Source organism: Pleurodeles waltl, chromosome 10 (genome assembly GCF_031143425.1).
Source record: "Pleurodeles waltl isolate 20211129_DDA chromosome 10, aPleWal1.hap1.20221129, whole genome shotgun sequence".
Classification (NCBI taxonomy): Eukaryota; Metazoa; Chordata; class Amphibia; order Caudata; family Salamandridae; genus Pleurodeles; species Pleurodeles waltl.
In genome coordinates, this window is record NC_090449.1 from 326,559,364 (window position 1) to 326,579,839 (window position 20,476).

At 48.8% G+C, this 20,476-nt stretch overlaps 12 non-coding genes across 12 annotated transcripts; all 12 read right to left on the reverse strand.

Moving 5' to 3' along the window:
* Nucleotides 1-2,425: 2,425 nt before the first annotated feature.
* Nucleotides 2,426-2,537, reverse strand: TRNAL-CAA (transfer RNA leucine (anticodon CAA)). The gene is made up of 2 exons: nucleotides 2,500-2,537; nucleotides 2,426-2,471 (listed from the first exon to the last, which is right to left on the reverse strand). It is a non-coding gene; the product is annotated as a tRNA-Leu (tRNA).
* Nucleotides 2,538-2,844: 307 nt separating this feature from the next.
* On the reverse strand, nucleotides 2,845-2,917 carry TRNAV-CAC (transfer RNA valine (anticodon CAC)). Its single transcript has one exon. It is a non-coding gene; the product is annotated as a tRNA-Val (tRNA).
* Nucleotides 2,918-6,417: 3,500 nt separating this feature from the next.
* Nucleotides 6,418-6,490, reverse strand: TRNAV-CAC (transfer RNA valine (anticodon CAC)). Its single transcript has one exon. It is a non-coding gene; the product is annotated as a tRNA-Val (tRNA).
* Nucleotides 6,491-6,878: 388 nt separating this feature from the next.
* TRNAP-AGG (transfer RNA proline (anticodon AGG)) lies at nucleotides 6,879-6,950 on the reverse strand. The gene has a single exon. It is a non-coding gene; the product is annotated as a tRNA-Pro (tRNA).
* A 2,620-nt stretch (nucleotides 6,951-9,570) lies between these two features.
* Nucleotides 9,571-9,682, reverse strand: TRNAL-CAA (transfer RNA leucine (anticodon CAA)). Its single transcript has 2 exons — nucleotides 9,645-9,682; nucleotides 9,571-9,616 (listed from the first exon to the last, which is right to left on the reverse strand). It is a non-coding gene; the product is annotated as a tRNA-Leu (tRNA).
* Nucleotides 9,683-9,989: 307 nt separating this feature from the next.
* On the reverse strand, nucleotides 9,990-10,062 carry TRNAV-CAC (transfer RNA valine (anticodon CAC)). The gene has a single exon. It is a non-coding gene; the product is annotated as a tRNA-Val (tRNA).
* A 3,081-nt stretch (nucleotides 10,063-13,143) lies between these two features.
* TRNAL-CAA (transfer RNA leucine (anticodon CAA)) lies at nucleotides 13,144-13,255 on the reverse strand. The gene is made up of 2 exons: nucleotides 13,218-13,255; nucleotides 13,144-13,189 (listed from the first exon to the last, which is right to left on the reverse strand). It is a non-coding gene; the product is annotated as a tRNA-Leu (tRNA).
* Nucleotides 13,256-13,562: 307 nt separating this feature from the next.
* TRNAV-CAC (transfer RNA valine (anticodon CAC)) lies at nucleotides 13,563-13,635 on the reverse strand. The gene has a single exon. It is a non-coding gene; the product is annotated as a tRNA-Val (tRNA).
* A 388-nt stretch (nucleotides 13,636-14,023) lies between these two features.
* On the reverse strand, nucleotides 14,024-14,095 carry TRNAP-AGG (transfer RNA proline (anticodon AGG)). The gene has a single exon. It is a non-coding gene; the product is annotated as a tRNA-Pro (tRNA).
* A 2,621-nt stretch (nucleotides 14,096-16,716) lies between these two features.
* On the reverse strand, nucleotides 16,717-16,828 carry TRNAL-CAA (transfer RNA leucine (anticodon CAA)). Its single transcript has 2 exons — nucleotides 16,791-16,828; nucleotides 16,717-16,762 (listed from the first exon to the last, which is right to left on the reverse strand). It is a non-coding gene; the product is annotated as a tRNA-Leu (tRNA).
* Nucleotides 16,829-17,135: 307 nt separating this feature from the next.
* Nucleotides 17,136-17,208, reverse strand: TRNAV-CAC (transfer RNA valine (anticodon CAC)). Its single transcript has one exon. It is a non-coding gene; the product is annotated as a tRNA-Val (tRNA).
* A 3,091-nt stretch (nucleotides 17,209-20,299) lies between these two features.
* On the reverse strand, nucleotides 20,300-20,411 carry TRNAL-CAA (transfer RNA leucine (anticodon CAA)). The gene is made up of 2 exons: nucleotides 20,374-20,411; nucleotides 20,300-20,345 (listed from the first exon to the last, which is right to left on the reverse strand). It is a non-coding gene; the product is annotated as a tRNA-Leu (tRNA).
* Nucleotides 20,412-20,476: the final 65 nt, after the last annotated feature.

Below are 20,476 nucleotides of genomic sequence, written 5' to 3' on the forward strand. Positions count from 1 at the left end.
GACTAAGCGCGACGCTGTGCCAAATTTGCAAGCCCCACGCGCCGTCATTTTCAAAATGCAGGGAAGCGCCGTATTTAGTAGAATACAGCGCACCCCTGTGCTTCCCCCTGCGCCAGCTCTAAATTAGCTGCTGAGCGCCAACGCAGCCGTTCTTGCACCATGGTACAACGATGACTGCGTTGAGGGGGAAATTGTTTTTGTGCAGGAAGGGACACCTTCCTGCCCCAAAAAAAAATCTTCAATGGTGATTTGCTCTTACTTCTATGTGTGCTGCAGAATGCATCACACATAGAAAGAGCAAAAACAAGGAGAAATGAAAACATTTCTCCTCAGTGCGCCACTCTAACGACACCCCTGGGATGGCGTTGGATTTTGGTGCTGACGCAGATTTACGCCAACTCCTAAATCTGGAGCAGCATCAAAATGCTATGGTGTTGCTGTGGCACACTCCCAACAACACCCATTGCACGCCCCTTCCAGGGAACGCGCTGCGTGCTAAGGGGCCGTATTTACAAGGTGGTGTTAAGCCACAAAAAGTGGCTGAACGCCATCTTGTAAATACCGCGCAGTGCGTAGTGCCACCGGGGCGTCACTAAAAGTGATGCTCCGGTGGCGATAGGGCCTTGTAAGTCTGGCACTTTATTTGCTCAAGGTGTGTGTTCTTGGTGAGGGCAGGAAAGCTATTTTCGCTCTCGTACCTTCCTTCCTTGGGTGGCTTGAATGCTGTAGGCTCAGGCTTCATTGCAAAGGTCAAACAGTGAGCAACTGACTGCCGTAAGCTGGCGCAACTCCTCTTGGTGAGCTGTGACAGATGCCCCAGGAGCGTAGTACCTCACGATGGTGAGGGATAGACACAGTCTCTTTTATCTCAGCTTGCCTGTCAGGTGAGGCAAGAAATGCAAATACTGTGAAAAAGCCCAGCGACTAGAACCAGGGACCTTTCGCATGTGAGGTGCGCATGATAACCACTACACTAGACAAACAGACACACTTGCCGGCTTGCTTCATGTGGCTATGCATTGTACTGGAACCACCACACTATGGAAACAGACACACCTGCTTGCTTTATGTGGCTATGCATTGGACTGGGATGCAAGGATGAGGGCCAATGTTCATGACGCTCAAAGCTGAGCCTTTCGGAACACGATCTCTTCCCTTGGAAGAAAGGAACTGGGATCACTTTCATTCCAAGAGGTGATTTCAGAACTGGACCCGAAATTACCATGGAGAAGCACTGTGCATTTAATGTTCCTACGAGCACTGCTGCTCCAGCACAGAAAAGCAGTTGCAAAGAAATCTCGCATACCTTCATGATGCTGAACCGTCTCGACGCCAGTATAAAGCATGTATTGCATTGCAACATGACATCTTACAAGAGTGAAAAGCAGAAATACTCCTGTTTAAAACACAGACTGAACCTATAAAGGTAGGGGTTTGTCTGGGATTTGAACCGAGGTCCTCTCACACCCGAAGCGAGAATCATACCCCTATACCAACTAGACTGCCGCTGCATAGTCATTTGAAACATCTTCTGAAGCGTCTTTCCGAAAAGCAGGGCCATTTGGAGGCTCTCTCTCTCTAAGCGTGCCATAGCAATTGATGTTTTCTGTCAAGGATTTTTTGTTTGTCTCTAGCAAGGCAAGAGGTAGTCAAAATGCCCTGTGCCAGTGAGCTGAACTAGGGCACTGATGTGAAAAGCAGACCCTTTCTGGTAGTTGTAACCCGCTGCAAGTCATGGACCCTTGCACCTTAGACTTCCCAACCAGAAGCACTGAAGGGCCTGCTAGCTCTTGAGCCAGAGGAGCATGCCTCTTGGATTCAAGCACACTTGCTCGATCAGCGCTCGATCAGGCGAGATTTATATTAGTGGCTCATAGGCCTGAAACACTCACCTGGGAGACGCAGGGTGGCTGATTTCCCGGAATGGCCCTTGATGGGGAAATCACCTCCTTTCCCCCGCCTCATTTCAGAATTGTGTGCTAGTCGCAAGACAGTGTTCAGGGGTTCATGGGTACTGCCTACTCCCAGCTGCCTCTCTGTCTTCTTCATGTAAATTGCAAGTCACGAGGAGGCACCATTGCCAATATGCTCCGCCCACCTAACCAAGAAACCTAGTTTGAGCTTGTCTGCCTGTGTTGTTGCAGGGGCAGTGTCTTCTTTGCCCAAAAGGTGGCAGGAGAGCCTCACTTCAAACAATAGAATCAACTGCTTAAGTAGAAACCAGCATGGTAGTTACTGTCATAAAGTGCAGCTCTAACAGAAGGTGTGCCTGAGACGCCCCTTCCAGTAATACACAGAATTTTGATTGAGGGCCCAGCCGATGGGTTGGTGGATTTCTCCTCACATGCCACAGCAGCTTCCAAAGATAGTGGTGTGAGGAGCTGGCTCTGCAAGCAGAGCAAGATTTAAGGGAAGAAAATACACCTGTCAGAAGTGGGATTTGAACCCACGCCTCCATGAAGAGACCAGAAGGCTCAGCTTCACTGAAGATCAAGCTCTCTTGAGTCTGGCGCCTTAGACCACTCGGCCATCCTGACAGCCAAAACAGTGTGCAGGTCGGACTCTTCAGTCTGCACTTGTTGATTTTGCCACTTGCAATGTTCCTATCAAAGTCACAGCTTTAAAGGCCCCACAATATAACATGGCCAAGAAAAAAAAAAAAAAACAGAACAAGAAACAATGCACATGCACGACCACCGAGGGATGCAGATAACTTTTTAGCGTCCTGCAATAGTAAAGCATGTTTTACACAGGTCACAAGTTTTTAAAGGTCATTTCTGTCTAAGTGTGCATTGAGAGAGACTGAGGTTTTAGGGAGCAAACACAAAAGCTGCTGCTGCCAAGTGTTTCTGCCCGGTCTCGAACCGGGGACCTTTCGCGTGTGAGGCAAACGTGATAACCACTACACTACAGAAACAAGCTTGCTGGTTTGACTGAAGGAGCACAGTTCCCCTCATATGTTTGCACGATTTCCTCTATACTTTATCAGCAGTTGCTTGGAATGCGAGGGGTAAGTGTGAAAATTGCAGCGGTGTCAGCCAGCATGCATACACTCAGACATCCTGAAAAATCCCACAGCTGCGGGCAGAGACAGACAAATATCTGATGCCTAAATGCCAGGAAGGAGAGCCTGTGAAATCATCACACAGGGCGCACTGAGAGCAAGCAGGAAGGAAGCCAAGGCATTGTAATCCATTTTTCGCCTGAGGCAAAAAATAAGTTTTGCGCAACAATGCTTCGAGTGGAATGAGAAATGTTGAGGGGTTGTGTATTTTGAGCAGGATTTGATTGTTTTCCGCTAAAATGGGCTCGTCTGGGATTTGAACCTGGGACCTCTCGCACCCTAAGCGAGAATCATACCCCTAGACCAACGAGCCTGGGCACAGAAATGCAACGGCTCCGACCCTGCTCGGAGGGTTGGTGACAGAGAGTGGGAGACTACATCCCAAAGCAAGAAACTGCACATGGTGCTCTCTTCTGCAGTACGACTAGAGTCATTTGCATGGTCTTCATCGAACATGACATAAAAAGCCTCTATCCTTTAGACATTTTGGCCCAGATTTACAAGAAAATGACTAAGCGCGACGCTGTGCCAAATTTGCAAGCCCCACGCGCCGTCATTTTCAAAATGCAGGGAAGCGCCGTATTTAGTAGAATACAGCGCACCCCTGTGCTTCCCCCTGCGCCAGCTCTAAATTAGCTGCTGAGCGCCAACGCAGCCGTTCTTGCACCATGGTACAAGGATGACTGCGTTGAGGGGGAAATTGTTTTTGTGCAGGAAGGGACACCTTCCTGCCCCAAAAAAAAATCTTCAATGGTGATTTGCTCTTACTTCTATGTGTGCTGCAGAATGCATCACACATAGAAAGAGCAAAAACAAGGAGAAATGAAAACATTTCTCCTCAGTGCGCCACTCTAACGACACCCCTGGGATGGCGTTGGATTTTGGTGCTGACGCAGATTTACGCCAACTCCTAAATCTGGAGCAGCATCAAAATGCTATGGTGTTGCTGTGGCACACTCCCAACAACACCCATTGCACGCCCCTTCCAGGGAACGCGCTGCGTGCTAAGGGGCCGTATTTACAAGGTGGTGTTAAGCCACAAAAAGTGGCTGAACGGCATCTTGTAAATACCGCGCAGTGCATAGTGCCACCGGGGCGTCACTAAAAGTGATGCTCCGGTGGCGATAGGGCCTTGTAAGTCTGGCACTTTATTTGCTCAAGGTGTGTGTTCTTGGTGAGGGCAGGAAAGCTATTTTCGCTCTCGTACCTTCCTTCCTTGGCTGGCTTGAATGCTGTAGGCTCAGGCTTCATTGCAAAGGTCAAACAGTGAGCAACTGACTGCCGTAAGCTGGCGCAACTCCTCTTGGTGAGCTGTGACAGATGCCCCAGGAGCGTAGTACCTCACGATGGTGAGGGATAGACACAGTCTCTTTTATCTCAGCTTGCCTGTCAGGTGAGGCAGGAAATGCAAATACTGTGAAAAAGCCCAGCGACTCGAACCAGGGACCTTTCGCATGTGAGGTGCGCATGATAACCACTACACTAGACAAACAGACACACTTGCCGGCTTGCTTCATGTGGCTATGCATTGTACTGGAACCACCACACTATGGAAACAGACACACCTGCTTGCTTTATGTGGCTATGCATTGGACTGGGATGCAAGGATGAGGGCCAATGTTCATGACGCTCAAAGCTGAGCCTTCCGGAACACGATCTCTTCCCTTGGAAGAAAGGAACTGGGATCACTTTCATTCCAAGAGGTGATTTCAGAACTGGACCCGAAATTACCATGGAGAAGCACTGTGCATTTAATGTTCCTACGAGCACTGCTGCTCCAGCACAGAAAAGCAGTTGCAAAGAAATCTCGCATACCTTCATGATGCTGAACCGTCTCGACGCCAGTATAAAGCATGTATTGCATTGCAACATGACATCTTACAAGAGTGAAAAGCAGAAATACTCCTGTTTAAAACACAGACTGAACCTATAAAGGTAGGGGTTTGTGTGGGATTTGAACCGAGGTCCTCTCACACCCGAAGCGAGAATCATACCCCTATACCAACTAGACTGCCGCTGCATAGTCATTTGAAACATCTTCTGAAGCGTCTTTCCGAAAAGCAGGGCCATTTGGAGGCTCTCTCTCTCTAAGCGTGCCATAGCAATTGATGTTTTCTGTCAAGGATTTTTTGTTTGTCTCTAGCAAGGCAAGAGGTAGTCAAAATGCCCTGTGCCAGTGAGCTGAACTAGGGCACTGATGTGAAAAGCAGACCCTTTCTGGTAGTTGTAACCCGCTGCAAGTCATGGACCCTTGCACCTTAGACTTCCCATCCAGAAGCACTGAAGGGCCTGCTAGCTCTTGAGCCAGAGGAGCATGCCTCTTGGATTCAAGCACACTTGCTCGATCAGCGCTCGATCAGGCGAGATTTATATTAGTGGCTCATAGGCCTGAAACACTCACCTGGGAGACGCAGGGTGGCTGATTTCCCGGAATGGCCCTTGATGGGGAAATCACCTCCTTTCCCCCGCCTCATTTCAGAATTGTGTGCTAGTCGCAAGACAGTGTTCAGGGGTTCATGGGTACTGCCTACTCCCAGCTGCCTCTCTGTCTTCTTCATGTAAATTGCAAGTCACGAGGAGGCACCATTGCCAATATGCTCCGCCCACCTAACCAAGAAACCTAGTTTGAGCTTGTCTGCCTGTGTTGTTGCAGGGGCAGTGTCTTCTTTGCCCAAAAGGTGGCAGGAGAGCCTCACTTCAAACGATAGAATCAACTGCTTAAGTAGAAACCAGCATGGTAGTTACTGTCATAAAGTGCAGCTCTAACAGAAGGTGTGCCTGAGACGCCCCTTCCAGTAATACACAGAATTTTGATTGAGGGCCCAGCCGATGGGTTGGTGGATTTCTCCTCACATGCCACAGCAGCTTCCAAAGATAGTGGTGTGAGGAGCTGGCTCTGCAAGCAGAGCAAGATTTAAGGGAAGAAAATACACCTGTCAGAAGTGGAATTTGAACCCACGCCTCCATGAAGAGACCAGAAGGCTCAGCTTCACTGAAGATCAAGCTCTCTTGAGTCTGGCGCCTTAGACCATTCGGCCATCCTGACAGCCAAAACAGTGTGCAGGTCGGACTCTTCAGTCTGCACTTGTTGATTTTGCCGCTTGCAATGTTCCTATCAAAGTCACAGCTTTAAAGGCCCCACAATATAACATGGCCAAGAAAAAAAAAAAAAAACAGAACAAGAAACAATGCACATGCACGACCACCGAGGGATGCAGATAACTTTTTAGCGTCCTGCAATAGTAAAGCACGTTTTACACAGGTCACAAGTTTTTAAAGGTCATTTCTGTCTAAGTGTGCATTGAGAGAGACTGAGGTTTTAGGGAGCAAACACAAAAGCTGCTGCTGCCAAGTGTTTCTGCCCGGTCTCGAACCGGGGACCTTTCGCGTGTGAGGCGAACGTGATAACCACTACACTACAGAAACAAGCTTGCTGGTTTGACTGAAGGAGCACAGTTCCCCTCATATGTTTGCACGATTTCCTCTATACTTTATCAGCAGTTGCTTGGAATGCGAGGGGTAAGTGTGAAAATTGCAGCGGTGTCAGCCAGCATGCATACACTCAGACGTCCTGAAAAATCCCACAGCTGCGGGCAGAGACAGACAAATATCTGATGCCTAAATGCCAGGAAGGAGAGCCTGTGAAATCATCACACAGGGCGCACTGAGAGCAAGCAGGAAGGAAGCCAAGGCATTGTAATCCATTTTTCGCCTGAGGCAAAAAATATGTTTTGTGCAACAATGCTTCGAATGGAATGAGAAATGTTGAGGGGTTGTGTATTTTGAGCAGGATTTGATTGTTTTCCGCTAAAATGGGCTCGTCCGGGATTTGAACCTGGGACCTCTCGCACCCTAAGCGAGAATCATACCCCTAGACCAACGAGCCTGGGCACAGAAATGCAACGGCTCCGACCCTGCTCGGAGGGTTGGTGACAGAGAGTGGGAGACTACATCCCAAAGCAAGAAACTGCACATGGTGCTCTCTTCTGCAGTACGACTAGAGTCATTTGCATGGTCTTCATCGAACATGACATAAAAAGCCTCTATCCTTTAGACATTTTGGCCCAGATTTACAAGAAAATGACTAAGCGCGACGCTGTGCCAAATTTGCAAGCCCCACGCGCCGTCATTTTCAAAATGCAGGGAAGCGCCGTATTTAGTAGAATACAGCGCACCCCTGTGCTTCCCCCTGCGCCAGCTCTAAATTAGCTGCTGAGCGCCAACGCAGCCGTTCTTGCACCATGGTACAAGGATGACTGCGTTGAGGGGGAAATTGTTTTTGTGCAGGAAGGGACACCTTCCTGCCCAAAAAAAAAATCTTCAATGGTGATTTGCTCTTACTTCTATGTGTGCTGCAGAATGCATCACACATAGAAAGAGCAAAAACAAGGAGAAATGAAAACATTTCTCCTCAGTGCGCCACTCTAACGACACCCCTGGGATGGCGTTGGATTTTTGTGCTGACGCAGATTTACGCCAACTCCTAAATCTGGAGCAGCATCAAAATGCTATGGTGTTGCTGTGGCACACTCCCAACAACACCCATTGCACGCCCCTTCCAGGGAACGCGCTGCGTGCTAAGGGGCCGTATTTACAAGGTGTGTTAAGCCACAAAAAGTGGCTGAACGCCATCTTGTAAATACCGCGCAGTGCATAGTGCCACCGGGGCGTCACTAAAAGTGATGCTCCGGTGGCGATAGGGCCTTGTAAGTCTGGCACTTTATTTGCTCAAGGTGTGTGTTCTTGGTGAGGGCAGGAAAGCTATTTTCGCTCTCGTACCTTCCTTCCTTGGCTGGCTTGAATGCTGTAGGCTCAGGCTTCATTGCAAAGGTCAAACAGTGAGCAACTGACTGCCGTAAGCTGGCGCAACTCCTCTTGGTGAGCTGTGACAGATGCCCCAGGAGCGTAGTACCTCACGATGGTGAGGGATAGACACAGTCTCTTTTATCTCAGCTTGCCTGTCAGGTGAGGCAGGAAATGCAAATACTGTGAAAAAGCCCAGCGACTCGAACCAGGGACCTTTCGCATGTGAGGTGCGCATGATAACCACTACACTAGACAAACAGACACACTTGCCGGCTTGCTTCATGTGGCTATGCATTGTACTGGAACCACCACACTATGGAAACAGACACACCTGCTTGCTTTATGTGGCTATGCATTGGACTGGGATGCAAGGATGAGGGCCAATGTTCATGACGCTCAAAGCTGAGCCTTCCGGAACACGATCTCTTCCCTTGGAAGAAAGGAACTGGGATCACTTTCATTCCAAGAGGTGATTTCAGAACTGGACCCGAAATTACCATGGAGAAGCACTGTGCATTTAATGTTCCTACGAGCACTGCTGCTCCAGCACAGAAAAGCAGTTGCAAAGAAATCTCGCATACCTTCATGATGCTGAACCGTCTTGACGCCAGTATAAAGCATGTATTGCATTGCAACATGACATCTTACAAGAGTGAAAAGCAGAAATACTCCTGTTTAAAACACAGACTGAACCTATAAAGGTAGGGGTTTGTCTGGGATTTGAACCGAGGTCCTCTCACACCCGAAGCGAGAATCATACCCCTATACCAACTAGACTGCCGCTGCATAGTCATTTGAAACATCTTCTGAAGCGTCTTTCCGAAAAGCAGGGCCATTTGGAGGCTCTCTCTCTCTAAGCGTGCCATAGCAATTGATGTTTTCTGTCAAGGATTTTTTGTTTGTCTCTAGCAAGGCAAGAGGTAGTCAAAATGCCCTGTGCCAGTGAGCTGAACTAGGGCACTGATGTGAAAAGCAGACCCTTTCTGGTAGTTGTAACCCGCTGCAAGTCATGGACCCTTGCACCTTAGACTTCCCAACCAGAAGCACTGAAGGGCCTGCTAGCTCTTGAGCCAGAGGAGCATGCCTCTTGGATTCAAGCACACTTGCTCGATCAGCGCTCGATCAGGCGAGATTTATATTAGTGGCTCATAGGCCTGAAACACTCACCTGGGAGACGCAGGGTGGCTGATTTCCCGGAATGGCCCTTGATGGGGAAATCACCTCCTTTCCCCCGCCTCATTTCAGAATTGTGTGCTAGTCGCAAGACAGTGTTCAGGGGTTCATGGGTACTGCCTACTCCCAGCTGCCTCTCTGTCTTCTTCATGTAAATTGCAAGTCACGAGGAGGCACCATTGCCAATATGCTCCGCCCACCTAACCAAGAAACCTAGTTTGAGCTTGTCTGCCTGTGTTGTTGCAGGGGCAGTGTCTTCTTTGCCCAAAAGGTGGCAGGAGAGCCTCACTTCAAACGATAGAATCAACTGCTTAAGTAGAAACCAGCATGGTAGTTACTGTCATAAAGTGCAGCTCTAACAGAAGGTGTGCCTGAGACGCCCCTTCCAGTAATACACAGAATTTTGATTGAGGGCCCAGCCGATGGGTTGGTGGATTTCTCCTCACATGCCACAGCAGCTTCCAAAGATAGTGGTGTGAGGAGCTGGCTCTGCAAGCAGAGCAAGATTTAAGGGAAGAAAATACACCTGTCAGAAGTGGGATTTGAACCCACGCCTCCATGAAGAGACCAGAAGGCTCAGCTTCACTGAAGATCAAGCTCTCTTGAGTCTGGCGCCTTAGACCACTCGGCCATCCTGACAGCCAAAACAGTGTGCAGGTCGGACTCTTCAGTCTGCACTTGTTGATTTTGCCGCTTGCAATGTTCCTATCAAAGTCACAGCTTTAAAGGCCCCACAATATAACATGGCCAAGAAAAAAAAAAAAAAACAGAACAAGAAACAATGCACATGCACGACCACCGAGGGATGCAGATAACTTTTTAGCGTCCTGCAATAGTAAAGCACGTTTTACACAGGTCACAAGTTTTTAAAGGTCATTTCTGTCTAAGTGTGCATTGAGAGAGACTGAGGTTTTAGGGAGCAAACACAAAAGCTGCTGCTGCCAAGTGTTTCTGCCCGGTCTCGAACCGGGGACCTTTCGCATGTGAGGCGAACGTGATAACCACTACACTACAGAAACAAGCTTGCTGGTTTGACTGAAGGAGCACAGTTCCCCTCATATGTTTGCACGATTTCCTCTATACTTTATCAGCAGTTGCTCGGAATGCGAGGGGTAAGTGTGAAAATTGCAGCGGTGTCAGCCAGCATGCATACACTCAGACGTCCTGAAAAATCCCACAGCTGCGGGCAGAGACAGACAAATATCTGATGCCTAAATGCCAGGAAGGAGAGCCTGTGAAATCATCACACAGGGCGCACTGAGAGCAAGCAGGAAGGAAGCCAAGGCATTGTAATCCATTTTTCGCCTGAGGCAAAAAATATGTTTTGCGCAACAATGCTTCGAGTGGAATGAGAAATGTTGAGGGGTTGTGTATTTTGAGCAGGATTTGATTGTTTTCCGCTAAAATGGGCTTGTCCGGGATTTGAACCTGGGACCTCTCGCACCCTAAGCGAGAATCATACCCCTAGACCAACGAGCCTGGGCACAGAAATGCAACGGCTCCGACCCTGCTCGGAGGGTTGGTGACAGAGAGTGGGAGACTACATCCCAAAGCAAGAAACTGCACATGGTGCTCTCTTCTGCAGTACGACTAGAGTCATTTGCATGGTCTTCATTGAACATGACATAAAAAGCCTCTATCCTTTAGACATTTTGGCCCAGATTTACAAGAAAATGACTAAGCGCGACGCTGTGCCAAATTTGCAAGCCCCACGCACCGTCATTTTCAAAATGCAGGGAAGCGCCGTATTTAGTAGAATACAGCACACCCCTGTGCTTCCCCCTGCGCCAGCTCTAAATTAGCTGCTGAGCGCCAACGCAGCCGTTCTTGCACCATGGTACAAGGATGACTGCGTTGAGGGGGAAATTGTTTTTGTGCAGGAAGGGACACCTTCCTGCCCAAAAAAAAAATCTTCAATGGTGATTTGCTCTTACTTCTATGTGTGCTGCAGAATGCATCACACATAGAAAGAGCAAAAACAAGGAGAAATGAAAACATTTCTCCTCAGTGCGCCACTCTAACGACACCCCTGGGATGGCGTTGGATTTTGGTGCTGACGCAGATTTACGCCAACTCCTAAATCTGGAGCAGCATCAAAATGCTATGGTGTTGCTGTGGCACACTCCCAACAACACCCATTGCACGCCCCTTCCAGGGAACGCGCTGCGTGCTAAGGGGCCGTATTTACAAGGTGGTGTTAAGCCACAAAAAGTGGCTGAACGCCATCTTGTAAATACCGCGCAGTGCATAGTGCCACCGGGGCGTCACTAAAAGTGATGCTCCGGTGGCGATAGGGCCTTGTAAGTCTGGCACTTTATTTGCTCAAGGTGTGTGTTCTTGGTGAGGGCAGGAAAGCTATTTTCGCTCTCGTACCTTCCTTCCTTGGCTGGCTTGAATGCTGTAGGCTCAGGCTTCATTGCAAAGGTCAAACAGTGAGCAACTGACTGCCGTAAGCTGGCGCAACTCCTCTTGGTGAGCTGTGACAGATGCCCCAGGAGCGTAGTACCTCACGATGGTGAGGGATAGACACAGTCTCTTTTATCTCAGCTTGCCTGTCAGGTGAGGCAGGAAATGCAAATACTGTGAAAAAGCCCAGCGACTCGAACCAGGGACCTTTCGCATGTGAGGTGCGCATGATAACCACTACACTAGACAAACAGACACACTTGCCGGCTTGCTTCATGTGGCTATGCATTGTACTGGAACCACCACACTATGGAAACAGACACACCTGCTTGCTTTATGTGGCTATGCATTGGACTGGGATGCAAGGATGAGGGCCAATGTTCATGACGCTCAAAGCTGAGCCTTCCGGAACACGATCTCTTCCCTTGGAAGAAAGGAACTGGGATCACTTTCATTCCAAGAGGTGATTTCAGAACTGGACCCGAAATTACCATGGAGAAGCACTGTGCATTTAATGTTCCTACGAGCACTGCTGCTCCAGCACAGAAAAGCAGTTGCAAAGAAATCTCGCATACCTTCATGATGCTGAACCGTCTCGACGCCAGTATAAAGCATGTATTGCATTGCAACATGACATCTTACAAGAGTGAAAAGCAGAAATACTCCTGTTTAAAACACAGACTGAACCTATAAAGGTAGGGGTTTGTCTGGGATTTGAACCGAGGTCCTCTCACACCCGAAGCGAGAATCATACCCCTATACCAACTAGACTGCCGCTGCATAGTCATTTGAAACATCTTCTGAAGCGTCTTTCCGAAAAGCAGGGCCATTTGGAGGCTCTCTCTCTCTAAGCGTGCCATAGCAATTGATGTTTTCTGTCAAGGATTTTTTGTTTGTCTCTAGCAAGGCAAGAGGTAGTCAAAATGCCCTGTGCCAGTGAGCTGAACTAGGGCACTGATGTGAAAAGCAGACCCTTTCTGGTAGTTGTAACCCGCTGCAAGTCATGGACCCTTGCACCTTAGACTTCCCAACCAGAAGCACTGAAGGGCCTGCTAGCTCTTGAGCCAGAGGAGCATGCCTCTTGGATTCAAGCACACTTGCTCGATCAGCGCTCGATCAGGCGAGATCGATATTAGTGGCTCATAGGCCTGAAACACTCACCTGGGAGACGCAGGGTGGCTGATTTCCCGGAATGGCCCTTGATGGGGAAATCACCTCCTTTCCCCCGCCTCATTTCAGAATTGTGTGCTAGTCGCAAGACAGTGTTCAGGGGTTCATGGGTACTGCCTACTCCCAGCTGCCTCTCTGTCTTCTTCATGTAAATTGCAAGTCACGAGGAGGCACCATTGCCAATATGCTCCGCCCACCTAACCAAGAAACCTAGTTTGAGCTTGTCTGCCTGTGTTGTTGCAGGGGCAGTGTCTTCTTTGCCCAAAAGGTGGCAGGAGAGCCTCACTTCAAACGATAGAATCAACTGCTTAAGTAGAAACCAGCATGGTAGTTACTGTCATAAAGTGCAGCTCTAACAGAAGGTGTGCCTGAGACGCCCCTTCCAGTAATACACAGAATTTTGATTGAGGGCCCAGCCGATGGGTTGGTGGATTTCTCCTCACATGCCACAGCAGCTTCCAAAGATAGTGGTGTGAGGAGCTGGCTCTGCAAGCAGAGCAAGATTTAAGGGAAGAAAATACACCTGTCAGAAGTGGGATTTGAACCCACGCCTCCATGAAGAGACCAGAAGGCTCAGCTTCACTGAAGATCAAGCTCTCTTGAGTCTGGCGCCTTAGACCACTCGGCCATCCTGACAGCCAAAAAAGTGTGCAGGTCGGACTCTTCAGTCTGCACTTGTTGATTTTGCCGCTTGCAATGTTCCTATCAAAGTCACAGCTTTAAAGGCCCCACAATATAACATGGCCAAGAAAAAAAAAAAAAAACAGAACAAGAAACAATGCACATGCACGACCACCGAGGGATGCAGATAACTTTTTAGCGTCCTGCAATAGTAAAGCACGTTTTACACAGGTCACAAGTTTTTAAAGGTCATTTCTGTCTAAGTGTGCATTGAGAGAGACTGAGGTTTTAGGGAGCAAACACAAAAGCTGCTGCTGTCAAGTGTTTCTGCCCGGTGTCGAACCGGGGACCTTTCGCGTGTGAGGCGAACGTGATAACCACTACACTACGGAAACAAGCTTGCTGGTTTGACTGAAGGAGCACAGTTCCCCTCATATGTTTGCACGATTTCCTCTATACTTTATCAGCAGTTGCTTGGAATGCGAGGGGTAAGTGTGAAAATTGCAGCGGTGTCAGCCAGCATGCATACACTCAGACGTCCTGAAAAATCCCACAGCTGCGGGCAGAGACAGACAAATATATGATGCCTAAATGCCAGGAAGGAGAGCCTGTGAAATCATCACACAGGGCGCACTGAGAGCAAGCAGGAAGGAAGCCAAGGCATTGTAATCCATTTTTCGCCTGAGGCAAAAAATATGTTTTGCGCAACAATGCTTCGAATGGAATGAGAAATGTTGAGGGGTTGTGTATTTTGAGCAGGATTTGATTGTTTTCCGCTAAAATGGGCTCGTCCGGGATTTGAACCTGGGACCTCTCGCACCCTAAGCGAGAATCATACCCCTAGACCAACGAGCCTGGGCACAGAAATGCAACGGCTCCGACCCTGCTCGGAGGGTTGGTGACAGAGAGTGGGAGACTACATCCCAAAGCAAGAAACTGCACATGGTGCTCTCTTCTGCAGTACGACTAGAGTCATTTGCATGGTCTTCATCGAACATGACATAAAAAGCCTCTATCCTTTAGACATTTTGGCCCAGATTTACAAGAAAATGACTAAGCGCGACGCTGTGCCAAATTTGCAAGCCCCACGCGCCGTCATTTTCAAAATGCAGGGAAGCGCCGTATTTAGTAGAATACAGCGCACCCCTGTGCTCCCCCCTGCGCCAGCTCTAAATTAGCTGCTGAGCGCCAACGCAGCCGTTCTTGCACCATGGTACAAGGATGACTGCGTTGAGGGGGAAATTGTTTTTGTGCAGGAAGGGACACCTTCCTGCCCAAAAAAAAAATCTTCAATGGTGATTTGCTCTTACTTCTATGTGTGCTGCAGAATGCATCACACATAGAAAGAGCAAAAACAAGGAGAAATGAAAACATTTCTCCTCAGTGCGCCACTCTAACGACACCCCTGGGATGGCGTTGGATTTTGGTGCTGACGCAGATTTACGCCAACTCCTAAATCTGGAGCAGCATCAAAATGCTATGGTGTTGCTGTGGCACACTCCCAACAACACCCATTGCACGCCCCTTCCAGGGAACGCGCTGCGTGCTAAGGGGCCGTATTTACAAGGTGGTGTTAAGCCACAAAAAGTGGCTGAACGCCATCTTGTAAATACCGCGCAGTGCATAGTGCCACAGGGGCGTCACTAAAAGTGATGCTCCGGTGGCGATAGGGCCTTGTAAGTCTGGCACTTTATTTGCTCAAGGTGTGTGTTCTTGGTGAGGGCAGGAAAGCTATTTTCGCTCTCGTACCTTCCTTCCTTGGCTGGCTTGAATGCTGTAGGCTCAGGCTTCATTGCAAAGGTCAAACAGTGAGCAACTGACTGCCGTAAGCTGGCGCAACTCCTCTTGGTGAGCTGTGACAGATGCCCCAGGAGCGTAGTACCTCACGATGGTGAGGGATAGACACAGTCTCTTTTATCTCAGCTTGCCTGTCAGGTGAGGCAGGAAATGCAAATACTGTGAAAAAGCCCAGCGACTCGAACCAGGGACCTTTCGCATGTGAGGTGCGCATGATAACCACTACACTAGACAAACAGACACACTTGCCGGCTTGCTTCATGTGGCTATGCATTGTACTGGAACCACCACACTATGGAAACAGACACACCTGCTTGCTTTATGTGGCTATGCATTGGACTGGGATGCAAGGATGAGGGCCAATGTTCATGACGCTCAAAGCTGAGCCTTCCAGAACACGATCTCTTCCCTTGGAAGAAAGGAACTGGGATCACTTTCATTCCAAGAGGTGATTTCAGAACTGGACCCGAAATTACCATGGAGAAGCACTGTGCATTTAATGTTCCTACGAGCACTGCTGCTCCAGCACAGAAAAGCAGTTGCAAAGAAATCTCGCATACCTTCATGATGCTGAACCGTCTCGACGCCAGTATAAAGCATGTATTGCATTGCAACATGACATCTTACAAGAGTGAAAAGCAGAAATACTCCTGTTTAAAACACAGACTGAACCTATAAAGGTAGGGGTTTGTCTGGGATTTGAACCGAGGTCCTCTCACACCCGAAGCGAGAATCATACCCCTATACCAACTAGACTGCCGCTGCATAGTCATTTGAAACATCTTCTGAAGCGTCTTTTCGAAAAGCAGGGCCATTTGGAGGCTCTCTCTCTCTAAGCGTGCCATAGCAATTGATGTTTTCTGTCAAGGATTTTTTGTTTGTCTCTAGCAAGGCAAGAGGTAGTCAAAATGCCCTGTGCCAGTGAGCTGAACTAGGGCACTGATGTGAAAAGCAGACCCTTTCTGGTAGTTGTAACCCGCTGCAAGTCATGGACCCTTGCACCTTAGACTTCCCAACCAGAAGCACTGAAGGGCCTGCTAGCTCTTGAGCCAGAGGAGCATGCCTCTTGGATTCAAGCACACTTGCTCGATCAGGACTCGATCAGGCGAGATTTATATTAGTGGCTCATAGGCCTGAAACACTCACCTGGGAGACGCAGGGTGGCTGATTTCCCGGAATGGCCCTTGATGGGGAAATCACCTCCTTTCCCCCGCCTCATTTCAGAATTGTGTGCTAGTCGCAAGACAGTGTTCAGGGGTTCATGGGTACTGCCTACTCCCAGCTGCCTCTCTGTCTTCTTCATGTAAATTGCAAGTCACGAGGAGGCACCATTGCCAATATGCTCCGCCCACCTAACCAAGAAACCTAGTTTGAGCTTGTCTGCCTGTGTTGTTGCAGGGGCAGTGTCTTCTTTGCCCAAAAGGTGGCAGGAGAGCCTCACTTCAAACGATAGAATCAACTGCTTAAGTAGAAACCAGCATGGTAGTTACTGTCATAAAGTGCAGCTCTAACAGAAGGTGTGCCTGAGACGCCCCTTCCAGTAATACACAGAATTTTGATTGAGGGCCCAGCCGATGGGTTGGTGGATTTCTCCTCACATGCCACAGCAGCTTCCAAAGATAGTGGTGTGAGGAGCTGGCTCTGCAAGCAGAGCAAGATTTAAGGGAAGAAAATACACCTGTCAGAAGTGGGATTTGAACCCACGCCTCCATGAAGAGACCAGAAGGCTCAGCTTCACTGAAGATCAAGCTCTCTTGAGTCTGGCGCCTTAGACCACTCGGCCATCCTGACAGCCAAAACAGTGTGCAGGTCGGACTCTTCAGTCTGCACTTGTTGATTTTGCCGCTTGCAATGTTCCTATCAAAGTCACAGCTTTAAAGGCCCCACAATATAACATGGCCAAGAAAAAAAAAAAAAAACAGAACAAGAAACAATGCACATGCACGACCACCGAGGGATGCAGATAACTTTTTAGCGTCCTGCAATAGTAAAGCACGTTTTACACAGGTCACAAGTTTTTAAAGGTCATTTCTGTCTAAGTGTGCATTGAGAGAGACTGAGGTTTTAGGGAGCAAACACAAAAGCTGCTGCTGCCAAGTGTTTCTGCCCGGTCTCGAACCGGGGACCTTTCGCATGTGAGGCGAACGTGATAACCACTACACTACAGAAACAAGCTTGCTGGTTTGACTGAAGGAGCACAGTTCCCCTCATATGTTTGCACGATTTCCTCTATACTTTATCAGCAGTTGCTCGGAATGCGAGGGGTAAGTGTGAAAATTGCAGCGGTGTCAGCCAGCATGCATACACTCAGACGTCCTGAAAAATCCCACAGCTGCGGGCAGAGACAGACAAATATCTGATGCCTAAATGCCAGGAAGGAGAGCCTGTGAAATCATCACACAGGGCGCACTGAGAGCAAGCAGGAAGGAAGCCAAGGCATTGTAATCCATTTTTCGCCTGAGGCAAAAAATATGTTTTGCGCAACAATGCTTCGAGTGGAATGAGAAATGTTGAGGGGTTGTGTATTTTGAGCAGGATTTGATTGTTTTCCGCTAAAATGGGCTTGTCCGGGATTTGAACCTGGGACCTCTCGCACCCTAAGCGAGAATCATACCCCTAGACCAACGAGCCTGGGCACAGAAATGCAACGGCTCCGACCCTGCTCGGAGGGTTGGTGACAGAGAGTGGGAGACTACATCCCAAAGCAAGAAACTGCACATGGTGCTCTCTTCTGCAGTACGACTAGAGTCATTTGCATGGTCTTCATTGAACATGACATAAAAAGCCTCTATCCTTTAGACATTTTGGCCCAGATTTACAAGAAAATGACTAAGCGCGACGCTGTGCCAAATTTGCAAGCCCCACGCACCGTCATTTTCAAAATGCAGGGAAGCGCCGTATTTAGTAGAATACAGCACACCCCTGTGCTTCCCCCTGCGCCAGCTCTAAATTAGCTGCTGAGCGCCAACGCAGCCGTTCTTGCACCATGGTACAAGGATGACTGCGTTGAGGGGGAAATTGTTTTTGTGCAGGAAGGGACACCTTCCTGCCCAAAAAAAAAATCTTCAATGGTGATTTGCTCTTACTTCTATGTGTGCTGCAGAATGCATCACACATAGAAAGAGCAAAAACAAGGAGAAATGAAAACATTTCTCCTCAGTGCGCCACTCTAACGACACCCCTGGGATGGCGTTGGATTTTGGTGCTGACGCAGATTTACGCCAACTCCTAAATCTGGAGCAGCATCAAAATGCTATGGTGTTGCTGTGGCACACTCCCAACAACACCCATTGCACGCCCCTTCCAGGGAACGCGCTGCGTGCTAAGGGGCCGTATTTACAAGGTGGTGTTAAGCCACAAAAAGTGGCTGAACGCCATCTTGTAAATACCGCGCAGTGCATAGTGCCACCGGGGCGTCACTAAAAGTGATGCTCCGGTGGCGATAGGGCCTTGTAAGTCTGGCACTTTATTTGCTCAAGGTGTGTGTTCTTGGTGAGGGCAGGAAAGCTATTTTCGCTCTCGTACCTTCCTTCCTTGGCTGGCTTGAATGCTGTAGGCTCAGGCTTCATTGCAAAGGTCAAACAGTGAGCAACTGACTGCCGTAAGCTGGCGCAACTCCTCTTGGTGAGCTGTGACAGATGCCCCAGGAGCGTAGTACCTCACGATGGTGAGGGATAGACACAGTCTCTTTTATCTCAGCTTGCCTGTCAGGTGAGGCAGGAAATGCAAATACTGTGAAAAAGCCCAGCGACTCGAACCAGGGACCTTTCGCATGTGAGGTGCGCATGATAACCACTACACTAGACAAACAGACACACTTGCCGGCTTGCTTCATGTGGCTATGCATTGTACTGGAACCACCACACTATGGAAACAGACACACCTGCTTGCTTTATGTGGCTATGCATTGGACTGGGATGCAAGGATGAGGGCCAATGTTCATGACGCTCAAAGCTGAGCCTTCCGGAACACGATCTCTTCCCTTGGAAGAAAGGAACTGGGATCACTTTCATTCCAAGAGGTGATTTCAGAACTGGACCCGAAATTACCATGGAGAAGCACTGTGCATTTAATGTTCCTACGAGCACTGCTGCTCCAGCACAGAAAAGCAGTTGCAAAGAAATCTCGCATACCTTCATGATGCTGAACCGTCTCGACGCCAGTATAAAGCATGTATTGCATTGCAACATGACATCTTACAAGAGTGAAAAGCAGAAATACTCCTGTTTAAAACACAGACTGAACCTATAAAGGTAGGGGTTTGTCTGGGATTTGAACCGAGGTCCTCTCACACCCGAAGCGAGAATCATACCCCTATACCAACTAGACTGCCGCTGCATAGTCATTTGAAACATCTTCTGAAGCGTCTTTCCGAAAAGCAGGGCCATTTGGAGGCTCTCTCTCTCTAAGCGTGCCATAGCAATTGATGTTTTCTGTCAAGGATTTTTTGTTTGTCTCTAGCAAGGCAAGAGGTAGTCAAAATGCCCTGTGCCAGTGAGCTGAACTAGGGCACTGATGTGAAAAGCAGACCCTTTCTGGTAGTTGTAACCCGCTGCAAGTCATGGACCCTTGCACCTTAGACTTCCCAACCAGAAGCACTGAAGGGCCTGCTAGCTCTTGAACCAGAGGAGCATGCCTCTTGGATTCAAGCACACTTGCTTGATCAGCGCTCAATCAGGCTCGATCAGGCAAGATTTATATTAGTGGCTCATAGGCCTGAAACACTCACCTGGGAGACGCAGGGTGGCTGATTTCCCGGAATGGCCCTTGATGGGGAAATCACCTCCTTTCCCCCGCCTCATTTCAGAATTGTGTGCTAGTCGCAAGACAGTGTTCAGGGGTTCATGGGTACTGCCTACCCCCAGCTGCCTCTCTGTCTTCTTCATGTAAATTGCAAGTCACGAGGAGGCACCATTGCCAATATGCTCCGCCCACCTAACCAAGAAACCTAGTTTGAGCTTGTCTGCCTGTGTTGTTGCAGGGGCAGTGTCTTCTTTGCCCAAAAGGTGGCAGGAGAGCCTCACTTCAAACGATAGAATCAACTGCTTAAGTAGAAACCAGCATGGTAGTTACTGTCATAAAGTGCAGCTCTAACAGAAGGTGTGCCTGAGACGCCCCTTCCAGTAATACACAGAATTTTGATTGAGGGCCCAGCCGATGGGTTGGTGGATTTCTCCTCACATGCCACAGCAGCTTCCAAAGATAGTGGTGTGAGGAGCTGGCTCTGCAAGCAGAGCAAGATTTAAGGGAAGAAAATACACCTGTCAGAAGTGGGATTTGAACCCACGCCTCCATGAAGAGACCAGAAGGCTCAGCTTCACTGAAGATCAAGCTCTCTTGAGTCTGGCGCCTTAGACCACTCGGCCATCCTGACAGCCAAAACAGTGTGCAGGTCGGACTCTTCAGTCTGCACTTGTTGATTTTGCCGCTTGCAATGTT